Source organism: Leptopilina heterotoma, unplaced genomic scaffold (assembly GCF_015476425.1).
Source record: "Leptopilina heterotoma isolate Lh14 unplaced genomic scaffold, ASM1547642v1 Lhet_15, whole genome shotgun sequence".
Classification (NCBI taxonomy): Eukaryota; Metazoa; Arthropoda; class Insecta; order Hymenoptera; family Figitidae; genus Leptopilina; species Leptopilina heterotoma.
In genome coordinates, this window is record NW_025110867.1 from 3,543,170 (window position 1) to 3,561,909 (window position 18,740).

Below are 18,740 nucleotides of genomic sequence, written 5' to 3' on the forward strand. Positions count from 1 at the left end.
GGACATTTTTGAGCCGCCATTTTGAATTTCAGAAAAATTAAAATTTCTTTCAAAGTCTAAATGAAAAGTCATACATTTTGGACGCGATATTTTGTCAGACTATATTTTTCCTGAAGTGATTTCCAATCAAAAATATAGTTTTAATGAAACAAAAACGAAAAAATTTTGGGTTTTTTTTTTGTTTAAACAATCATAACTTTTAATCTTTAACTAAAAAGTTAAATTTTGTTGCAGATTCTGAAAGAGGACGAAAAAATACATAATAAACACGTTGTGCAAATTTTTTTAGCCCACCATCTTTGAAAATGGTAAATGCAAATGTAAAGAGAAAAAAAACGGAATTTTGGGATTAAATGGGTTAAACATAAAACTAATTTCCTGTTAAATTCTGTTCTTTTTATTGTAAAAAAGGAATTTTTTAAATATAAAAATATTTGAAAAGTTTCTTGGAAAAAAGAAAAAAGTTTGAATAGTGACTGACTTAAATTGATTTTTATATGAAATCCTTTTAACCCTAAACGATCGGTTCAAAATATTCTAATTCTTAATTTTTTCAAATTTGAGCAAGAAAAAGAAATTGATTTTAATAATTTAAATTTGAATAATGAAAAAGGAATATAAATATTATTAAATAATATGTAAGTGTAAATAATTATATTATATTTTTAAATTAGAAGCTTCTACTTAATATTGCCATATTAAAATTATTAATTTATTAATATTTTATTTATTTTATTATTTGCTTTGTTTATTAATTTGCCAATCTGTCACAGATATTGATAAGCACTGACGAGTTGACAAATATGAAGGACCTATTTGAATTTGACTGATTAGGAATTGTATTTGAATGACATATTTTATGTATTAAGTTTGATAAGTTGTTTAATAAATTCGACCTTTTAATTTTTAAAAACTCTCTACAGATTCATAATCAGCAATCCCAAAAACCCTCAATTAACATTTTTCAGGTCAATTGGATCAATTTTTTATAAATTCGTCCGCCATATTGGATCCGCCATTTTGAATTTTGAAAAACTAAGATCAGATTCGTAATCAGTGACTCCAAGAATCCTTTTTGATACCAATTTATACCAAAATTCGTTAATTTTTTGAAATTTTGTTCGCCATCTTGAATCTCTATTTGTTTTCCACATGTGAAAATATTTTTAAACATTCATTTTTTGCGCGAAAAATCATTCAGGAATCAAGTATTTTGTGCTGTTTGCAATTTTTGTTTCTTTATACATAATTTTTAAACTTAATAACATGAAAATTAAAATATAACCAACAATCTTGATATTAAAGAAATATAACCTTATCTGTAAAGTATAATTTAAAATTACAAAAAAAAATTTATTTCGACCTAAAAGAAATTTTTAAGTAAACTGACATAATTTCTACATACTTACACTAAAAAAAAAATATTTTAATATAAAGAAAATTATTCTTGCATTATACATATATAAATTCCCTGTGATGTATCATGTATAATTATATGTGCGTAATTCTGATGTTCTTCTTTCACTTGTAACATTTGTTTTCGAGCTGGATAATTTCATGTTTGAGTTAAAAGGATTCGAAAATGGTAATTGAGGCAATTTATACAAAAATGTCAAAATAAAAATCTTGTCGTTTTAAATGACAAAAAAGAAGAATTTTACGTAACATACACGCACAGCGATGAAAAAAAAATTTTTGATGAAATAAGAATAAAATTTTAATCATAGATTCTGTTGTATTTACGATACGCATTAATGTATGTACATGAGAGGCGAATACATATTTCATATATATATATAATACGTGGTATGGGGTAGGGAGCATAAATATTTGAATAATTTAAGGTCCCAGGTAATAATCAGTTTCTCTCGGTGGACGATAATTATGATCGAGTGTCATATATGTACAAAAGTGTAGCTTCCGGTGACAAAATAATTGTCACCAATTAAAATTTATTATTATCTGAACTTTTAAAAATAATAAATCAATTCCGTTATTCTGTAAATTTGCTTTTATTGAAAATTATCCCATTTTCAAAATAATTACCAAGCTCCTAAACATCAAAAATATAAAACAAAAAAGTACAAAAAATATATAATATAATATAATATTTTTATATAATAAAAATTATAAAATCAAAAACATCTAAAATATATATGTAAAAATTAGATTTTCGATTCAAATTCTTTATAGAATACAAATATATAAAAAACAAAAATATCTGATTGGATGGAAAAATCAAATAAAACATTTTTTCTATTTAAAATATACTTTTAAATTTTTAAAAATTTTTTAAACTTCGAAGGCAGATTTAAAAATTTTGAACTCGGGGAGATAGTTATTAGGCTTCAACCCCTACCTTATTTGATCGACATTTTCTCGAATTAACAACGTCACAATTTCATGTACATGATCTTTATACCTATATACGCAAGTAAATTACTATTTGGAAGGAGAGATGAAAGACGACTTGGGATAATAATTTTCAAGTTGCGTGTGTTTGGATCACGATTTTCGTCTTCCCTATAATTTTCCCGAAGATCATTGGGGTCGATCTTCCCAAAAGATTTCATATTTTGCAATTCCCCAACATAATGGACACACACATACATATGTATATGTACATATAAATATATATTTATAATATAACTGCTTTTGCGAATTCGCCAAACCCACGTCACGCCCAGAAATTTCATTTCACTAATGATCGACTGCAACGCCTTTAATTTTTAAATTAAAGTGGAATTTTTAAACCTCTGCTTGAACAGAATCCACCAATTGCTTCGATAATTTTACATGTAGCATATATATATAAAAAAATTTTGTTTCAAAAAACAACGTTTTAATGAACTGTGAATTCAATTTATATGATAAGGAATCCATTTTCAAGAGAAAGTTTTGTAACCTTAATCTTTTTCAAATTAACAAAATAATAATAATAATAAGGCATTTGGAAATATATGTTTTTTTAATACGGGTCTTGAAGCCCTTATTAAACAATGGACCGGGATACAAAAAATTCAAGATGGCGGATCCAATATGGCGGACAATTTAAAAAAATTAACGGATTTCGGTATAAATTGGTATCAAGGGGTCTTTGAGGTCGCTGATTACGAATCTGAACTTAGTTTTACGAAATTCAAAATGGCGTATCCAATATGACGGACGAATTTATGAAAAATTGATCCAATTGGCCTGAAAAATGTTACATGGGGTTTTTTGGGGTTACTGATTACGAATTTGAACAAAGTTTATGAAATTCAAATAAGTCCGAATTAATCAAACAACTTTAAACTTAATACATGAAATAATTATGTAATTCAAATACAATTTTTCATCAGTCAAATCCAAATACTTTCTCCATATCTGTGATCCGTGTTTATCAATATCTGTAACAGACTAAATAATATTTATATTTTAACAACGCAATATTAATTAAGTAGAAGCTCCTAATTTAAAAATATAATACAATTATTTATACTTACATATTATTTAATTTTTAATATTATTCTTTTTATTAATATTTTTAATAATATATTTTTGAATTATTAAAATATTTATTATATAACTACAATCAGTTTTTTTTCGTGCGGAAATTATGTTCCGCTCATCTGTAAATAATACTGAAACACTACAATTTGGCTAATTCTTCCATGTCCAGCCTGGTTATGATTCGCTATAAAATTTAAATATAATACAACTCTTCAATTTTATGTCCTCCTTACTTTGAGTCCAATTTGCGTCAACATACTCGATCAATTGTATCTTTATTATTCTTGTCTTCGGAAGTGAATTTTAAATTCTGATACCCAGAATAATTTTTTCTCGTGTTTCATTTCAATCATTCCATGTGCCTTAAAATTTTTTTTTAAATTATATATTCTTGTGCTATTTACAAAATTCCCATTATTTTCTTTTCTATTTAAATTTAATATATATTATCTAATACAATATCTAACAGAAAACAAGGTTAAAAATTTAAAACACGTGTTACTTGAAGAAATAATTAACTTTTTTTCATTATAAATTCGAGGTTTAATCAAGTTCAATTTTGAAACTTGCCAAATATATAATCTATGTTTTGTTTCCAAAACAAATATAGTATCTTAAACATTTATTCAAGTGTAAAAAAAACGTCATCACATATTTTTTCAAATTTAAGCAATTTTCCATTAATTATTTACTTGGTTTCTGAATTTATCAAATATGTACTTAGAAGCTTTGTTATTTACATTAATAATCAAACATTATTATATTTATTCCACATTATTTTCTGCACCATATAAAGTCGAAGATTCGTATTTTTTTATTCTAAATAAATTCAGTATTTTATTTTATAAACGTAAACTTGATTAAACGTTCAGATAGTGAATTGCAGCAAATTTCAAAAAAATACTTTCCAATTGGACATTATTTAGAAGTTCAAAACAATAGACTAGTAAAAAAATACAGATGCGATAAATGCGTTTAATTAAAAATTTTGAAAAAAAAACTTGTAAGTAGAAATTGTTTAGTCAAATAATTTAAGAAAGATAAAAAGTGAATCTTAAAATGTATTATAATTTTTAAAAACATTCGAATATAATAATAATGGAAAAAAAAATTGTTTCAGTCCTTCAAAAATGGATCTTGTGAATTTCATCAATTCTCTTCAAATTATCCATTTTCTAACGATCTACACATTTATAAATGCTGATAACCAACCCTTCTGGCGATTATTCAATACAAATAGATATTCACTTAACAATATTACCGAAATTTCTGAATCGGAATTACTTTACAATTTAACACATCCAAATAATTTACCCACAAAATGTCCGGATTTAAAAAGAAAAATGAGACAACTCTACAAATCAACGCTTATCAACAAATCTAATAATTTAACATTTAAACTCGTATTTGCAAGGTCAAAGGAGTTTTACAAAAAGACAAATCTTTCTTCAACCATAAGATTTGAGGATTTTTTTGCAATTAAATACTACAAACTCTTTGCAAGTCCAGAAATTGAATTAGATACTGATTTGTCGCGACGAATGAGAAATGCTCTCTATAGTGTTGCAATAACACAATCGAGTGTTCAAAATAGAACATTTCGCGAATATTTATATAAACGTGAGACAAAAAGTTTAACATGGATCAATCAAAAACACGAAAGAATAATGCTATCAGGAAGGAATGAATTTATTAGAGTTATGTCAAATGAAACTAGAATAGTTGAAGGAAAATATGAAAGAATTAAAAATAAATATCAAGTTCTTTATGAACTGCATTTTTCAAAACCATATTTAAGTGTAAATCTGAAGAACTTTGATTTTTGGAATGAAGAATTAGAGAATGTTCTACTTCCAGAAATGACATTTTCCCACGACTCAGTATCAATTTTTGAAAATGATAAAAAAACATTTTTTAAATTTAAAATGACGTACGATTATGAACATTTGGATTTATTGGATCAACAGAAGAGAGCTGTAAGTAAAATAAAAGAACTACGAGAAACGGATACTAAATTTTATGTATGCTAATTATTATTATATTATATTTATTAATTATTATATATACATAACATACAGACTTCGCACTTGATAATTAATTTTAAAAAACTACTACTAAAATTTAGTAAAATTTTACTATTTGTTAGTAGAATTCTACTAATTCAGATTTAGAGAGTAGACACTTCACAAAACTGACAAAAATTACATTATATATTTTATTTTCCTGATTTTTTCCTAATTTTCATCAAAATTTTTTTTCATTAAAAAAAATTATTTAATTCTTGCAAAGAATTTTATAACGAATTTTAAATAATTGATTCATCTCGACTAATTTTATGCAAATTCTAATCAAAATAATTGAATTGCTGAGAAATTTTTATTATTCATGAAAATAATTGAATTCTGTTTGGAAATTTAATTAAAATAGTACATATTAAAAAAGTTCATATATTAAAAATCATTGAATATAATTAAATTCCACAAAGATTTCTATTAAAATTTTTGACAATAATTGAATATCTGTGTGGTAACTTATTAAATTTTTTTGAAAATAATTGAATTCCTGAAAATTATTTTATTATTTATAAAAATAATTGAATTTTGTTAAGAATTTCATTAAAATGCCTCAAAATATAATTAAATTTTCGGGTATAGTTTTGTTATTTATCGACATAATTGAATTCTTGAAAAGAGTTTTATTAAAATGTAAAAGAATAATTCAATTATTTCAAAAAAATTTAATTAAAATTGTATTTTAAATAATTGATTTTTTCAATGAATTGAAATTAAATTTTTTAAAATAATTACATTTTTTGAGCAATTCCTATAAAATTGTATTAAAAATAATTGAAATCCTGAGATGAATTTTATTATTTATGAAAATAATTTAATAATTGCTAAGAATTTTATTAAAATTTTCAAAATTAATTAAATTCCTGGGAACAATTTTATTATTTATGAGAAGAATGGAATTATTGCGAAAAATTTTATTAAAATGTTTAAAAAGAATTGAATTTTTGTGGAAAATATTATTATTTTTTAAAATAACGATATTCTTGCGAAGAATTTTATAAACATTTTTTAATAATTGATTCTTTTCGGCTAATTTTATGCAAATTCTAATTAAAATAATTGAATTCCTAACAAATTTTTATTATTCATAAAAATAATTGAATTAATATGAAGATTTTTACAAAATAATTTTTTAAATAATTGAATTCTGTTTGGAAATTTAATTAAAATAGTAGATATTAAAAATCATTGAATTGTGAAAAGTTTTTAAAAATAATAAAATTTTACAAAGAATTCAATTTAAAAATTTGACAATAATTGAATGTCTGTGTGGTATTTTATTAAATTTTAATTTGAAAATAATTGAATTCCTGAAAAGCATTTTATTATTTATGAAAATAATTGAATTCTTGAAAACGATTTCATTAGATTTTTTAAAAATAATTTTAAAATAATTGAATTCTCTTGATGAATATTGTTATTTAAGAAAATTATTGAATTTTGCAAAGAATTTTATTAAAATGCCCGAAAATAGTTAAATTTTCGGGAATAATTTTATTATTTATCGACATAATTGCATTCTTGGGAAGAATTTTATTAAAATCTAAAAAAATAATTGAATTATTTACAAAAAAATGTAATTAAAATTGTATTTTAAATAATTGATTTCTTTCGAACAATTTTATTAAAAAATATTTAAAAATAATTGAAATCTTGTGTATAATTCTAATATTTTTTGTAAATAATTGAATTCTTCCAAAGAATTTAAAAAAAACATTTTTTTAAATAATTAATTTTTTAATTCTTAAAAATGAAATTTTAATTATTAAAATTTAATTTTTAAGAATAATTACATTTTTGAGCAATTTGTAAAATTGTATTAGAAATAATTGAAATCCTTTGATGAATTTTATTGTTTATGAAAATAATTGAATAGTTGCTAAGAATTTTATTAAAATTTTCAAAAATAATTGAATTCCTGAGAAGAATTTCATTATTCACGAAAATAATTGAATTCTTGCGAAGATTTAAAAAAAAATTTTTTTTTCAATTTTAAATAATTAAATTTCCATGAAAAATGTTATTATTAGTAAAAGTAATTGAATTAATGTGAAATTTCAAATTTTTTTTTGTAAATGCTATTCTAAATTAATTGAATTCCTGTGGAAATTTTATTATTTTTGAAAATAATTGAATTCTTCATAAGAATTTTATAAACATCATTTTAAATAAATAATTTTCTCGAAATATAATAAATATTATGAAAATTTTATTTTGAATAATTGAATTTTTGTGGAAAACTTTATTTGTGAAAATAATTGAATTTTTTGATTAATTAATTTAAAATAGTATTATAAATAATTAAAATTCTTCGATGAGTTTTATTATTTATGAAAATAATTGAATTATTGCGAAGATTTTAAAAAAAATTTTGATAATTGAATTTTCATGAAAAATGTTATTATTAGTGAAAGTAATTGAATTAATGTGAAATTTCGAAATTTTTTTTGTAAATGCTATTCTAAATTAATTGAATTCCTGTGGAAAATAACTAGATAATTATATTGAAAATGAATTTCGAATATTTTTTGAAAATAATTGAATCGTTTTAAAGAATTTTAATTATAATTTTTGAGAATAGTTTTTTTATTTCTAGTATTAGCGAATTTAAAGTAGTGGAAATTTAAAAAAACCAAATAATAGTAGCTTTTAGTAGCTGAAATTTAAAAAAAGTACCAAAATAGTAATATAACATAAAAAAAAAGTATTAAATAGTAGGTTTTAGTAGATGAGTGCGAAGCCTGAACATATCGATAAAAATCAATAAAACATTAATGATCAATAAACTTAAAACCATTTATTAACTTTGAATTTTTTTCCCCTCCTTTTACACCATCATTATAAAATGTTGCGTCGCGCATATAATTTGATTACTTCGTGTATTATAATGAATGATATAGGAAGAAATAATTACTTGAGCAATAAAACTCAATGTGCGTCTGATGCGAAACAACTATAATTTTCCGTTTTTCTCATAATAATTAAGGATTATTATTAATCTGGTGTCTTTCACGTGGTGCACACTTCCTTTTCAAGAGTCAATGCCTATCATTAAATCAAGAATGACTATCGAGAGCTGATGCGTGGCAAAGGATCAAAGATTGAACAAGAGAGAGAGAGAGAGAGAGGTAAGGGCAGGTGTGAATTGAGCGACATAACTTTTTTCTATGCGCTTAATATACAACACACTCTCAAGACTTTTTTTAAGACTCAATCGTAAATCAATTGCAGTCCATCTATGGTAGCGTAAAAGTGTGATAAGGAATAAGGAGTTAGTGCGACAGGGCCGGGCGAATAGACGGAAAAAACTCATTATCACATTCCAATTGGGAGTATAGTCTAGAACATATTTATCCTGCTTTAATGAGAAATATATGCAAATTCGCGTAATTAAACTGTTGCACAAGCAAAAAAAAATGCAGTTTACAGTCATTTAAAAATATTAATCAGCAGTGTACACGTTATAAATTTTTTTCTGTTATGTTTAAAATGAATATCAGTCAGTTTTTATTTGGAATCAAAATAAAACCAGACAAAGTAGTCGGCAATTTAATTTTTAGTAGTTATATTGCTAAAATTTTTCAACAAAATATAGATTACCATAAGCTTACCATATTATACCATAATTTGAATTAGTTAAAAATTATAGATTTAAGTGACAATCAATGACTGACTTTTTGCTTTTGAATCAGTTAAAAATAACAGATTTGATTATTTTCAAAAGACCAGGAATTTTGCTTTTTAACTAAAAATTTTTGTATACGGACTACCGATTGGCCATCCGGGATGGCCAAACGCTTTTTTATTTTTATGTTCCAAAAATGCTTAAAATTTATTGACATAAAACAATTTTACTGTAAAACTTTGATGATTATTTTCTAGGATGGAAAAGAAGTTCAAACTTAAATATTAAGACCAAAATTTGATTTTTGCTAATTGAAGGACAATTTTTTATTTCCAAAAGGCGAATTTTAAAGTAACTTGAAATCTTAGTCACTTTATAAGTAACTTGTACAACTGTAACGAATAATTACTTTTTCTCAATATGTAATTTAACTGTAATTTAGTTACTTCTTCGCTGCGTTTCAAATTTAAAGAGTACATTATAGATATTACATACACTAAGACTTTTAACACGTTATTTTATTTCATGTTATTTAGTGAGATAATAAATATTGGCGAAATTCTAAAGTTTTGTAATATGCAAAGTTTAAGCCATATATGTGGTTTGACATTAAAAAAAAAGTATATATACACATATATGATTCCAACAAAACCGTCCCTTTGAAAAGAGAGCCAAACAAGACTCAGTAGTATGTATACATAAGAGAGTAAGAGAAGTCTCTCTTGGCGTTTGTACCCACGCTCAGAAATTAGAATACAGTCGCGATGGTATAATTTATGGACAAATTATGCGCGCGGTACATTAATGCGTGTCAAAAGGACAAAAGATGAATTTTTCTCCCTTCAAACGCAAATTGAATATTATTAGAATTCAATATTATATGCAATATTTATATACTTCTTATTCATTTATATTTATATTATTTCAATTATATTTAATACCACTTTACATTTTTTTTTATTATTATAATTATAGCGATATTATCATTATAGTGATTTAAATTTTGGCGATGACAATTATCGTAAATCGTACGTTTGATTTTTTAAAAAAAAGAGAGTCTTTCTCGAATATAATTGAAAAGAGGACTCAGCATATAAAAAACTGTAAATTTTAAACACTTTGTGTATATAGAGTTTTAAAAATGTCACTTGTACACAGTATGTATAATGTATATTTTTAGTGGTTGGCATTTTCTTTTTAAATCACTATCAATTAGCTTATCGTAGCAATAATATATTTTTTTCTTCTTTTCATTTAAAGTAAGCGGCGCTCGTTATGTTCAGCAATTATAATTAATTTTGGATAAATTAACGTCCATAATCGAGCACCTGATCGCGAAGAGTATTTTTATATATCTGTATATACATATGTATACATTTAAGTACTTATACACTTTTGGAATCTGCGAGAAAAGTTTTACTCGCCGGAACAAAATGCAGGTGTTCACTTTTTTAACCACAAAAACCAAGAAGAGAGAAGACGCAATAAAATGAAATAATATGATGAGAGAAATTATTATGAAGAAAAAAAGAGGGGAAATGTTTTTTTACCTAATAAATTTTAATAACAATAATGATAATGACAATGACAATAATAATAATTATAATAATTTTAATAATAATAATAATAATAATAATAATAATAATAATAATAAACAAATAAATAAAATTTTAATGAATGGGAAATTATGAACATGAACTTGATGTGCCAGGAAAGGTCTATTGAGGTTAAAAGATTAGTATCTGAAAATGAACCTTCCGGTCCATCTATATATGATGAGATGTAACGACCTATCATTGAGAATTTATTGTGCATATATATATATATATATATATATATATATATATATATATATATATATATATATATATATATTAAATTCTCTGCATTATTTCTATATCCTACATTATTAACATTCATGTGCTGATATAACGATAGCCTTATGATTAATTATACGTTTCGCCTAATAAGGAACAGCATTGCATCTCTCTAATAGATGTTTCCAGCATCATCGAGAAAACGGTACATTTGATTTGAAAAATGTATAAGCAAAAAAAAGAATAATAATTTTTCCATTTTTCTTGCCTTGAATATTTTTTATTTAACAATTCATTATTCTTTCTATATATATATATATATATATGTGCATATATATTCCAATGCATTGAATGAAGAATGCAAATTTTTTATTTTATTTACACCTCACTTGACGTACAGAAATATCAGTTAAAACGGAGAAAAATGGAAATTCAGATTTTAAACTGAGTATAAAACCTTATTATTATTAATTAACTATAATAAATAACAAATAAAAAAAAAACCATTTTGTTTGTTGTATGCTTTTTTCTATAACAAATTTCGTTTGACTGATCTAAATTATGCAATTTTTTCTCCTTTCTATTTATAAAAAATAGAAAATTGTTAATTCTAAAAAAATTATAATTAAGAAATAGGAAATATATTATGCATAATTTTTATTTCTCAATAACAAATTCATTCTTTTTTTTTGGGAAAAAAACGTTACATATATTTCGCGTTTTTTTAATATTTTTGTACAAAATTCTCAATTTTCATAAGGAAATTATTTGCATCATTTAAAAAAATGATTATAACTTCTATTTGTTAATTACAAATTTTAATTGAAAATTATTCGAAAACATCAATACTTCATTTTTAAATAAATATTTAATTATTATTATTTTCCATAGGAATTAAGATTTTCAAAAGTTATTATTTTATATTATAAGAATATTGTTACTGCAATTTGTTCAAAATTATTTTCATCATTTCAATTCAATTATTATTTTCTAGAATTTTTAATCATCTTTTATGAAAATAATTGAATTTCTTAAAAAAAATTTTATTATTTATGAAAATAATTGAACTGTTGCAAAAAAATTTATAAAAAATTTGTAAATAATTGAAATCCTGTGAAATTTTTATTATTCATGAAAATAATTTAATGTTTGCGTACAATTTTATTAAAATTTTGCTTTAAATAAATAAATTATTTTTGGGAAATTTTATTAAAATAGTAAATATTGAAAATAATTTAAATAAGAAGAATTTTTGAAAATAATTGAAATTAGGTCAAGAATTTTATTTACATTTTTAAAAATAATTGAATTTTGGTGAAGAATATTGTTATTTATAAAGATATAATTGGAATTTTGACGAGAATTTTTTAAAAATTTTTAACGCAATTGAATTTTATGAGAAGAATTATTATATTACTTTTAAAAATATAACTGAATTTCTGCAATTATTTGTAATTTCTCCAAAATTCAATTTTTTTTTATTGTTTTCGACAAAAATTTGAATTAAAAAATTTTAAATTCTATTATTTTTAAAGTTGCTAATTTTATTTTAAAAAGTAAGTAAGAAGTTAGCTTTTTTTATTAATTTTTTCTGTGACAAAAATGTAGGTCTAAATCAAAACCAAATTATTTGCAAAACATTTTGAAAAAATAATTCTTTCGCGATAGATTATACTTTAATGCTTGATGAATTAAAGAGCAATTCCACGTGAATTGATCCAACCAAAAAAATTAGATTTTAAGGTACATTGTTCTATTCAAATTTACATAACTTTTACCAAAGTTTAGCAATTTTAATATATATTTATATATTATAGTGAATTTTATAGTACTTTTTGTGTATTTTTTCAATTAAATACAAAAACTATTTTTTCAAAAAAAAACATTATTCTACTATACTCTTTTTTCAAAGATAAACCTTATTTTTTAATTTTTATACACAAACTACGTTTTGAAAAATTTTTTTTATTATTTTTATTGGAAAGCTGAGATTTTATCCAGTAAATTATGTAAAATCAAAAAATGGGCCAACAATGCATTTTCAATAAAATAAACAAGAAATCTTTAAAAAGTTACCTTTTTTATTTTTTTCAAAAACCATATTGTTGTCCTATTTTTAAAACATAATTTATTGCAAAAAGTCTCAGGTTTTCAATAAAAATGATAAAAATATTGAAAAAAGGTGTAATTTTTTTGAAAATTGAAAAATAAGGTTTATTTTTGAAAAAAATTCTAAAATTTTTGAAATTCAAGAACTGATCAAATTTTTAACAAATTACATATTCTGATTGCAAATGACATTTTTTATATAACTTAAGCCGAAAGAACATTAAAATATTTCAATTATTTTAAGAATTATATTAATTTTAACAAAAAAATCAAAAAATTTTATTATTTGATCTTTGTTTTCGGATAATTTTTTGACAAATTTTAATAGATTTATTGAGTGTCTTTCATAAAAAAAATTATATCTTTTAAATTATTTATTTACTAAATTGGTATTAAAATAGATTTCATTATAATAATATCAATACATTAAAAAAAATTATTAAAAATCAAAAAGTTGGTTTTAGCAAATTCGGATCTATTATTTATTTTTCAATTTTATTGTTCAAATGGGCTGCATTAGTCTCAAAAATAGTTTTACAAATAGTGTATATAACTGTAATATAGATAGTTTTAAAATTTTTTTTCAAAAATATAATAATTGAAACATTAAATATAATTTTCTTTTTCCATTTAAAAATAACCTTAATTATATTACAAACGAAGAATTGAAATTTTTTTTGAAAATTGTAAAACTTTGATTAGATTTCCATATATTGTGTAGGTATATATTATAAAATGATAATTGGAAACTTTATACATTGAATAATAAAGCGCTAGAGGTGATTAAGAAATTGAACATTAATGTTTTAGATGTGAATTATAATGTCTTGTTTTTGCCATAAAAATGAATGTTATATTCTAAAATTAAATTTCACTTCGCATTATAATATCCACTCACTTTCCGCATGTATATATATATATATATATATATATACACTAGTATACAAGAGTCGTAAATCTACACGTTTTACACAGTCAATTCAGCATTACATCAAACTACGTAGATTATAGTCTCTTAATTTTTTATTTCTGTGTACATATAATAAAATAATATTCAAAATACAATACAAAAATATAAAAATAAATGTATTTTTTATTAAATTATATTTTTTTATTATTTATTAAAAAAGACCGATTTTTAAGTTTAAAGTTAGAGTAATAGAAAATTTTATTAAGAAATCTTATTTTATTACAGCTACTTTGATAAAGGGAAATTTGTGTACAATGTAAGTGGAAAAAGAAGTCTCAGACTAGACTCATTGACTATTACTACTTTCCAGTAGTAATGGATGGTACTTGCAAGACAATGAAAATCACGATCCAAAAATAATAATAATATACAAATAGTGTATATAACTGTAATATAGATAGTTTTAAAATTTTTTTTCAAAAATATAATAATTGAAACATTAAATATAATTTTCTTTTTCCATTTAAAAATAACCTTAATTATATTACAAACGAAGAATTGAAATTTTTTTTGAAAATTGTAAAACTTTGATTAGATTTCCATATATTGTGTAGGTATATATTATAAAATGATAATTGGAAACTTTATACATTGAATAATAAAGCGCTAGAGGTGATTAAGAAATTGAACATTAATGTTTTAGATGTGAATTATAATGTCTTGTTTTTGCCATAAAAATGAATGTTATATTCTAAAATTAAATTTCACTTCGCATTATAATATCCACTCACTTTCCGCATGTATATATATATATATATATATATATATATATATACACTAGTATACAAGAGTCGTAAATCTACACGTTTTACACAGTCAATTCAGCATTACATCAAACTACGTAGATTATAGTCTCTTAATTTTTTATTTCTGTGTACATATAATAAAATAATATTCAAAATACAATACAAAAATATAAAAATAAATGTATTTTTTATTAAATTATATTTTTTTATTATTTATTTATTAAAAAAGACCGATTTTTAAGTTTAAAGTTAGAGTAATAGAAAATTTTATTAAGAAATCTTATTTTATTACAGCTACTTTGATAAAGGGAAATTTGTGTACAATGTAAGTGGAAAAAGAAGTCTCAGACTAGACTCATTGACTATTACTACTTTCCAGTAGTAATGGATGGTACTTGCAAGACAATGAAAATCACGATCCAAAAATTTAATAATTTGTCTTCAAACTGTGAATATTGTTCATTTTCTTTTATTATTTTTAATATTATTGTTATTATTTTTTTATTATATTATTATTATATTATTATTATTATTTTATTTTTTTATTATTATTATAATTATCATTATTATCGTTTAAAATTTTGCAAAGTGTAAATAAACAAAAACGATCATTTACGAAAACTGATTTTAGTTTTACTCAAATAAACATAAACTTTCAATTAAGATAAAAATAACAAAAATAACCTTTTTGTGACGCACTCCGAAGAAGAAGCTGATCAGTTTAAGGTTATGTTTTTATTATTTTTACTTTAATTAAAAGTCTCTGATTCATTCTTTAAAACTAAAATCAGTTTTCATTAATTATTTTAAATATAATGAAGACTTGAATATCAATGGTTTATACTAAAAGTTGACCCCCTTAAGAGTATTTTTTGTTTAAAGATTACAAACATAACCTAAAATTTGTTTGCTTCTAAGGTACATTTCTTAGGAGCGCGTCACAATTATATCATTCTAAAATTAATTCTATTATAAAATTAAAATACATGTAGACAATAATAGACTAATAATAACATTTAATTTGCGTCTTTCAACTTACCATCGACTGGGAATCCATAACGTGCCGTATTAAGGCGATTTTCACAGCACCAAGGTAGTCAAACCCCTGTTTTTTGCAACCCCGTCGATAAACATAAGAAAATCCAATGCAATGTGCACATGCGCACTTAAGACCGTTTTTAAAAAAAGCTCCACTCACCAACACAGTAACACTCACACTATTGCTTACACAAATACATTATATTGTCCAGTATTTTGAGTATCGTTCCAACTAGAAAACATTCCGAAAGAGGGCGAAACTTGTCCGGTTAATAATAATAGACAAGTAACTTTATTATTATTATTTTTAATGTCAATTTTATAGACATGTAGTTATATATTTCTAGTACAATAGAAACATATTTTTCGAGTTTATTATAAATTTGTGTTTTGATGGAAAAAAATTTTTTTATTGATTTGAAGAATTTTTTTCACCACGTGATTTTATGGTCCATATATATGTATAAGATATTGTATATATATGAGACGCTCTCACTGTGAATTCAAAGAGGAGCGCGAGAAGGCGCGCCGACGTACTCGCACGAGCCCGATTCGAATGTGACTGGTTCGTTGCGATTCCGGCGTGCCTCGCGTGGAGTTTGACCGGTCGGAGGAGCTCGGAACAACACGCGGGATCACGATAAACATAAGACAGTGTGATCTTGAAAAAGTGATGCTGGGCGCCGGGTGGGAAAAATATTCTCTATATGCAATTAACAACACTCTCTGCATTATAATTATTTGCAATTATAAAACATTTTTTATCAAGTAGGGTAATAATTTTTTTTAATATTTAATAACTTATTTTCAAAACTAAATTTTTATTTAATGAATTAAATATACCTAATAAATAATATACTAGACTAAAACTATTTTGGAAAAAAGGCGCGTAATTTTTTTTATATTTATATAATTTTAAGGATGGGACCCCAACAAGTAATCATTGTGGGGGCACACTTACTTATTACTTATAAACTTATAAACAAATTAAGTTAACTAATTAACTGTTCATTTGTTTATAGTCGAAATATCATCGTTTTTTTCTAATCGTTTTAAAATTATGTTACCAATAAAATTTTGTATAGATATTTTTTATAAGTTATAATTTGTTTATGTTATAAACAATTATTATAATTAAAATTACTTGATGTTTGTTACGCCAGGGTTTTTTTTTTTGAAAATTCACAATGGCGGATCTAAGATGGCGAACATAAAACTTTAAGTTTGATCAAATTCTTGTGTAGGGTCAACTACCTGCTTAGAATAAAAAACTTAGCCTAGACCATTGTAATAAAAGTGGATAGTACTTGCATGTTTTACTCTTGCGAGGAACTATATAAAAAGAGGTAGGTACCCTTGCCTAATTCAGAATTTTCGGCTAATTTCAAAATGAATTTTATTAATTTTTACTAAAGCTAAAATTTAATTTTCAAAAAAAAGTTATTATGTTAATATAAGCAATGTATTAATTTTTAAATGACTTAAATTTCTCCCAATCGATAAAATTCACACAGGATGTGAGACTAAAGACATTTTCAGTCTAACGCGTGGGATGGAATGAACTCGTGAACCATTAAAAGATGACTCCTCAAGACCATGTGGGTCACACTTGTTCTAAAGAGGAAAAAGTCTCTTACGTGAACGAAAGATCATATAATTATGAGGAAAGAGTTCAAGAACACTGAAATAAAGCTAAAAATAATAATTATTGTCTTTAACACTAACATATTTACTTTTTACTATTATTCATTATTATTTTATTTTATCTTCTAAAAAATAGTCTTTGACTAAATTTTGTTGAATTTCTCTATAAATATGACATAATTCTCTCTTTACTGAAAGATATTTTCACGGATAAAGCACCGAATTATTTTTTATTTGAATAAAAATAATATTGTTTATAGAGATTTATAATATCAAAACATATTAGTTAAATAAAAATGGTGTCAATTTCAAAATAAAGTTCCGAAAACGATTGGAAAAAAATGTATAGAACATAAAAATTGTGTTTTAGACCTACAACTTTTATTGGGAACATTTCTTGAAATTTTCCGTTTTTAAGAGTTAAACACAGAAAACCACAATTTTATGATATTTTATGGTTTTAACCATGAAATTCAAATTTGCGTTAATTTTCACTATTATTTTCGTAATCAGCGCACCAAAACACATAAGTATACCAAATTCCATTGAAATCAGGATGGGACTGCACCCGAAAGGTACCAAAGAAGTAAATTATTTTAAGATTATTATTGTGTTATTTTTACCTTATTGAACCACTCGAACAGCATGGCTTCAGAATTGGCGTTGCGCGTGGAAGTGACAGAAGCGGCAAAAATGGCATCAAAACTTGAAAACGATTTACCAAGTCTGTAAAGAGATTTATATTATCAAAACATAGTTTTTACTAATGGAGTAAGAATTCCTGAAGTGTAACAGCAAATTTTGAGATTTACTGTATTTACTTGGTAATACATGAAAATGAAACATAATTATGAGATAAATAAATGCCTTGAAGGATTTTTCAAAAAAATTAAATTTCACTTTGTTATAAACAATTGAAGTTTTTTGCAGTGTTTTATTAAAAAATTAATATCTCGGAACAGAATAAACGAATCGTTATAAAATTTGGTATGTATACTCAGAAAATGATGTAGTTTCAAATGAAATAATTAAAAAATTAAATTGTTTAATTTTTGTAATTGTTATTGCAAATTTAATTGTTTATTTGTAAAATAAACAATGTTCTTAACGTCGTAGGAAGTTCGTTCAAATTTCATCGTAAAGGCTTTTTTATAACGATTCCATACCCGTTTTGAAATTTGGTGTCCCGCAATTAGGAACAAAGTTATGAATTTTTTTCTGCCGGGC

At 23.3% G+C, this 18,740-nt stretch overlaps 1 protein-coding gene across 2 annotated transcripts in view; it reads right to left on the reverse strand.

Annotated features, from left to right (window-relative positions):
- The window catches only part of LOC122498451, a 75,232-nt gene extending 57,002 nt beyond the window's left edge, over nt 1-18,230 (reverse strand). Inside the window, exon 1 of one of the 2 annotated variants that reach the window (XM_043606173.1) lies at nt 18,137-18,230. The gene's annotated coding sequence lies outside the window, so the exon portion shown is untranslated. Of the gene's footprint in view, nt 1-15,870; nt 16,438-18,136 lie in introns of those variants that run through there. The other variant, XM_043606172.1, reaches the window with a different exon arrangement.
- Between the last annotated feature and the right edge of the window lie 510 nt (nt 18,231-18,740).